Source organism: Hypomesus nipponensis, chromosome 14, assembly GCF_054491055.1.
Source record: "Hypomesus nipponensis isolate SF chromosome 14, ASM5449105v1, whole genome shotgun sequence".
Lineage (NCBI taxonomy): Eukaryota > Metazoa > Chordata > Actinopteri > Osmeriformes > Osmeridae > Hypomesus > Hypomesus nipponensis.
This window is the reverse complement of record NC_140374.1, coordinates 23,323,237-23,329,682: the sequence shown is the minus strand read 5'-3', so window position 1 is coordinate 23,329,682 and position 6,446 is coordinate 23,323,237. Positions and strand designations below refer to the sequence as shown.

The following is a 6,446-nucleotide window of genomic DNA, read 5'->3' as shown; positions in this document are numbered from 1 at the left end:
CTGGAAGGCTGTGCTGTTGGAAGAGCCCCGTCTGGCCATGTTCTCCCCTGACTCTCTTTCTCCTCTCGTCCTGCTAGTTTTACTCCTCCCTCTGCTCTTTTTACTTCTCCTCCTGCTCTATGCTCTGTTCCCCTACTTAATGTCTCTGCCTTTCCCTCAGAAAGGGTTCTGGTAGCAAACTTAGAGGCAGGAACTGAAGCACCTGATTGGAAAACCTTGAGTCACACCCCTTAATAAGCTCCTCCCACCACCTATGGTTCTCTCTATCCCTAACCCCCATCCTCCTCTGGCGTACACAGGTCTGCACTCAGTCAGGCACAGACTAATGCACACACGTATGAGGCTGTGGGTATGCCATGTTGTTTTTTGTTTGACTCGCTGACTGGATTAACCTCACGGAGGTCCCAATTTGGTCATTTACCTGAGGATCTGAATTCCTGAATCCCAGCCATTTCAGCCCCTTTCTGCACCCACTTCAGAAAGTCAGAAATATCTTCCAAGATCCAGATTATTTCTCACAAACTACCTGTACTGCTCGCCTTTTGATGGCAACAACTGCCATTAAACTAGGATGCTGCTTATGGAAAACTGAGAGTCCAGCTGAGATTTGATACCCTCACACATTCATAAATCTTTGTGGATACTGATGATAGTGATGGTTGATGATGTGTTTTAAAGGCGTCAGATGGTTGAGCAGTTAGGGAGTCGGGCTATTAATCAGAAGGTTGTTGGTTCTATTCCCGGCCGTGCCGAATGACGTTGTGCCCTTGGGCAAGGCACTTCACCCTACTTGCTGTCTGGGAGAATGTCCCTGTACTTACTGTAAGTCGCTCTGCTTAAGAGCGTCTGCTATATGACTAAATGTAAATGTAAAGGTGCTCCAAAATTGTGATCCCATTGTATCAACTTCAAATTTGCAGTGTTGTGGATGGGTGGGGAGATTATAGTGGGGAGATTATATACATATATGCTAATTAAGGCTAGTGGTATAGAGGCCATTGGAGGCCAGAGTAGAGGCTATTGGAGGTCAGGGCAGAGACCAGAGTAGAGGCTAGTGGAGGTCAGGGCAGAGACCAGAGTAGAGGTCAGAGGAGGACAGGGTAGAGTCCAAGGTAGAGACTTGTGGGCAGGACTTGTCCAGTTATCCAGCCTGTTTATAAAGAATCAACCCTATTTAACTGAGTGATCTTGGATGAATAAACTCCTTGTTTCACTCAGAGCTGCGTGCTCACAATGGACACATCCTGCTGGCACAGAGTAGGAACAACCTGATAGACACCAGCTGACCGGAAGCACCAGAGAAAACCACACCAACTCCTCCAAGGTTTGGACAAGAACAAGGCATTGACATTACCTTTAGACAACTCCTGAGTGAACACAGATGATATATTAAGCGCAGCTTAATATTTTACATATAGCCAGTGGGACATTGAACCAGCTCCTAGATTGCTGGGTTCCAGTGGCTCAAGTTAACTTGATGACACAGGAAAATCCAACTGACTAAAACAACTTGTAGGACCACCACAGTATATTTACATTTACATTTAGTCATTTTTAGTCACAGTCTATTTTAGTCACATCTATTGAGCAACTCTGTTTCTCAAAAAAAGATTCAATAGAGGCTACAGTGCTACAGTAATCATGTTGTGTAAAATGCCCTTTTGCATGCTTTAGACTAGCAGAAAAACTGGTTATATGTACCTTGATGCAGATGGACTGCACAGCCTCCGGCTCCCTGTCCCTGCTCAGTGTAACCAGATTGTACACCTTCTTCATGCTGTTGTGACCACACTACGACCGTCCCCAACTGTCTTAGACCACAATATGATCACACCACAACCTGAACTGTAGACTGATTGTGTTGGTTGGAAGTGTTAAAGTGTACAAATTGCCAAACACCCTCTTCCACCTTCTCTTTCACCAGCAGGAGAGGAGTGGGGAGAAGGCAGATAAAAGAGTCTTTGTGGTGAGAAGGAGAGGCCTGAGGAAGGGTTGGAGTGAGGGAGGGATGACACCCTCATTGAATATGAATCATGAATGAATAAAAAAAACTAACACACACACATGCTTCTACAACCCTGTTTAAATCCTCTTTCTTTCTGTGGACTCACAAAGTTTATTTTACTCACTGTAAAGATTGGAACCCATTTTTCACAGAGTAACTTTTTATATACTGGCAGAACCAAGAGTAAGACTGGAAGATGTGTGTCTGTGCATGTGTTTGTAGTTACCCATTTATGATGACAGGATGATTAACAGTGTGAGGATGTCAAGAGTCACGTTGACTTCAGTGAGATTGTGTGAACTAAGGGACAAGATGTTGCTTAAAAGAGATCTTCTCAAGGAGCTGCTACAGCACGTGTCTGCGTAGCCTCACCAAACACTCCACACACACAATGCCTTGTGTTGTTCTTGGCTTCTGTACAGGTGACTGGTTCCCAAGAATCTCCCGCCCCCCATCTTAAAGAATTTCCGACTAACTACGGTCAGACTGTCCGAAACCTACATGACCCCCCTCAATTCCACACCTTGTCCATTTACTGGCCTGTTGGTTTGTAAAGCACAGCCATCCAACTCAGGCCAAATACTTCACATCCACCCAGTCACACTCAAAAACACACTGCCAAGACACAACATCTGACGAACAGAGCAGAACCCCTGCCAAGTAGAACTAAGCTGAATAACCATGTTCTTGCCCTGCTTTTTGGCTTCTGAAAGCTAAAAACTTCACAAAAAACAGGCACCCAATTCAGAACCTTTAAACTGGGTAAATATTCTCACCTTGTCAATCTTTGGAGCCTCTTTCGATGTGTGTTCTCCTCCTCTGGGGGGGGGACTCCTGTCCGTCTGCCCCTCCAGAGGAAAGCTGCTGCATCTCTGCAGCATGCAGCATGCTCCTCCTGCTTTCTGCAGCATGCAGCATGCTCAGCAGGTCCGGGCTGCACGTCCGCGTCTCACTCTCAGGCGGAGCTTCTTGCAGAGAGACATAATCCTGCTCAGGTTCTTCAGTTTCTGGATCCCCCTGCTGCTCCCCTGCCTCCACTCCCAGCCCTGCCTCCACTCCCAGCCCTGCCTCCACTCCCAGCCCTGCCTCCATTCCCAGCCCTGCCTCCACTCCCAGCCCTGCCTCCACTCCCAGTCCTGCCTCCACTCCCAGCCCTGCCTCCACTCCCAGTCCTGCCTCCACTCCCAGCCGTCCCTTCTCCATGTAAGGCTCTGGGAACACAGCGGGCAGGGGAAGGTCGTTCTCAGGACCTGGAAACTCTGTCAGCTCCATTCTTTCAACCTTCCCAATGATCACCTCTAGAGAACAGCTCAATGGGACCCACCAGGATGGGCCTTTATCATGGGGCTGGAGGAGGGACTTCTTAATACAGGTACAGCCCACAGTTCACCTCCCAACATTTTTTCACTAATAACACCAACACTGGTAGTACTCCTCCCATCATCATCTGTTCCTTCTGGTAGTGTGTTCACTTCAAACAGCAGGGCTCAATTGTACTACATAAGTACCAACAATAGATGAAGGATACGTCTCAATGTGTGGAGTGTCAACATCATATCTGTCTGTGCCATGTTGTTCACCTATTGGGCCCAGAGAGTTAATGGTTGAGGACAGAACAGATTAGATCCGTCTTGGGTCAGTGGAACAGTACTGTACAACATAGACATGGCCTACTACCACAAGCAGTGTGGGCTAACATAATGCTGAAGTCAACGTACATGTGAGGAGAAAGAACACAAAGGGACCATGCCAGAGTGACAGGTTGGACGAGGGATGTTGACTGTAAACCCTGGAAACAGACAGAGACAGAAGCTATGTTTCCCTCTGCCTTGCGTTGTCTTTTAAACCCTAATATACTTGTTTAATTTAGAACTCTGCATTGCGTATAGACATTTTATCAAGCTTTTCAAAACAACACTGCCAAAGATTCATGTTTTAACTTTTTACTGTGCCCATTTCATACTAAATGTTCAACCAATATTTGAGGTACACTGCTCTATTATTTTGTTTTCCATTGTATTCTATTTACATGAACTGATAAAATGTAATAGTACAGTGATTGGCTAAAGTCAGGTTGGCAATGGTCTACAAGGCCTTTAATGTGAGCTGCAGATGGACAGAACAACAGAAAGACAGTATGACAGGTACACAGACAGTGTGATGGGTAAATAGACATGGGGGTCAGATGGCTGAGTGGCTAGGGAGTTGGGCTATGAAGCAGATGGTTGTTGGTTTGAATGTCAAATTATGTTTTGTCCTTGGGCGAGGCACTTCACCCTACTTGACGCTCTTATCCAGAGCAACTTGCAGTAAGTACACACCTCGGGGTGTGTACTGTGTACTGCCTCGGGGACATTCTCCCACCTCGGGGTGTGTACTGTGTACTGCCTCGGGGACATTCTCCCATCTCGGGGAGTGTACTGTGCTAACCCTGCCTCGGGGACATCCCCTAAGCCATGTTTTGGGGGTAAGAAACCGCTTCCAGCTCCCTAACCCTAACCCATCTTCACTGCAGCCGCCAGCTTACACTCTCCACCAACGCTGAAGTTTTGTCATGGGCACAATACTGGTTTTTACTTTTATCAATGTAATCCACTCGAAAATAGCCTACTTAGTTATGTTTCTCTGCACACCATATTTATCCAGTAGGTGGCAGTAGCAGTGGTGGTGCTGTAGAGAGGGAAAACTGCTACTGGTTTTAGAAAGAAGAAGAAAACCGTGTTACAGCAGAACGATCGTGAGCTGGAGGTATATTAAAGATATTTATAAGTTAAAGATAACATTGAAGAGCTCGTAAAAAGTGTTTTCCCACCAAACCTACTTCTAAGGAAGAAATAGCAGAACAACGGGTCGAAAATACGACAAGGAGTTTATTTTCTTCTACTATTCTTTTTCTCCGGTGAGCGTTTTACATATGTTCGTCATTGTGTTACTAGCAGACATAGCATGATAGATGTGTTTAGTGAGTCAAGCACGTGAAGTTCCTTATATTTCTATTCTGCTGTTAATTCAGTTATTTAATGCATTGTGTGAAAATGTATTTATGATATGTGTACTGCATAAGTTTAAAACAAAAAACAATCGTAGTTGAACGTGAGTTTAATGATTTGAAGTCATTCCATGCTATGTTACTACGTGATATGCTAGTGCTTGAGTTGCATGTATGTAGTGAATGCAAAGATTTAATAAGTTATATTTTCAGATCTGGTTAAGTTATTGAGAGAGTAATTAAATATTGCCCTGCTATGCAGGTTGGTTTTTATTGGGTGCATGATGTGAGGGAAGGTTCCATTGGACGAGTTCGCCGTTGGACACGTGCAGCAGAAGAGCAGAAGACGTGTACGGTCATCTTGCCTGCAACACGGACTATTTTCTACTCACCATTCCTTCATTGCATCATACAGATAAGAACGAGATCTCACCACACAAAAACATACTACCCGGGTAGATGCACTTTGGGTTTTGTAATTTTGGGGTTATTTCATCAGAGCTCTGAAGTCATTGTATTTTCTTTATTTTCTCAACGTATGTGAAAGAAGGTTGAAACTAAGAGAAACAAGGTCATACTGTTTGATATTTGATGTTTAATAAATGCTGGCTATATAATTCGAGTAAACTATTATATATATTTATTCTTCTCTCTCTTCTTTTTGAAAAGTTCCTTAGAAAGGCAGCACTTCACTTAACCTTATAATAAGTGCCCCTTACATCAATAAAAGCATTTATTTTAAGATTGTCATTTTCAAATCTATATAAATGCAAGTGTGATTAAAAAAGAACAGCAGCAGAATTAATAAAAAAATTCTGACGCAGCTCACTGGTTAGTTGTGCTATGTTTAGAACAGGCCTGCGAGCGCAGGCAGACACGTCTGCCTTCAAAACACACACAGACATACACACACACGCACACATACACACACACACACACACTCATTCACATACACACACGTACACAAACACCTAAATTTAGATAAACAAATACTGGTCTCTTGCAATCAGTTTGAAAAATACATAGAAGTTCCACTTTAAAGCCACTAAGGGGCAGGATGTTTCCATAGCTGTCCACTGGTGGAGCCTCTTCCTCTGGGTTAGGGTTATGGCTAACCCTTCCTCTGGGTTAGGGTTATGGCTAACCCTTCCTCTGGGTTAGGGTTATGGCTAACCCTTCCTCTGGGTTAGGGTTATGGCTAACCCTTCCTCTGGGTTAGGGTTATGGCTAACCCCTTCCTCTGGGTTAGGGTTATGGCTAACCCTTCCTCTGGGTTAGGGTTATGGCTAACCCTTCCTCTGGGTTAGGGTTATGGCTAACCCTTCCTCTGGGTTAGGGTTATGGCTAACCCCTTCCTCTGGGTTAGGGTTATGGCTAACCCTTCCTCTGGGTTAGGGTTATGGCTAACCCCTTGCTCTGGGTTAGGGCTAGCCCTTCCTCTGGGTTAGGGTT

At 44.9% G+C, this 6,446-nt stretch overlaps 1 long non-coding RNA gene across 1 annotated transcript; it reads left to right on the top strand.

Annotated features, from left to right (window-relative positions):
- Positions 1–4,708: 4,708 nt before the first annotated feature.
- LOC146259268 (uncharacterized) lies at positions 4,709–5,611 on the top strand. Its single transcript, XR_014729647.1, has 2 exons — positions 4,709–4,904; positions 5,257–5,611. It is a non-coding gene; the product is annotated as an uncharacterized LOC146259268 (long non-coding RNA).
- Positions 5,612–6,446: the final 835 nt, after the last annotated feature.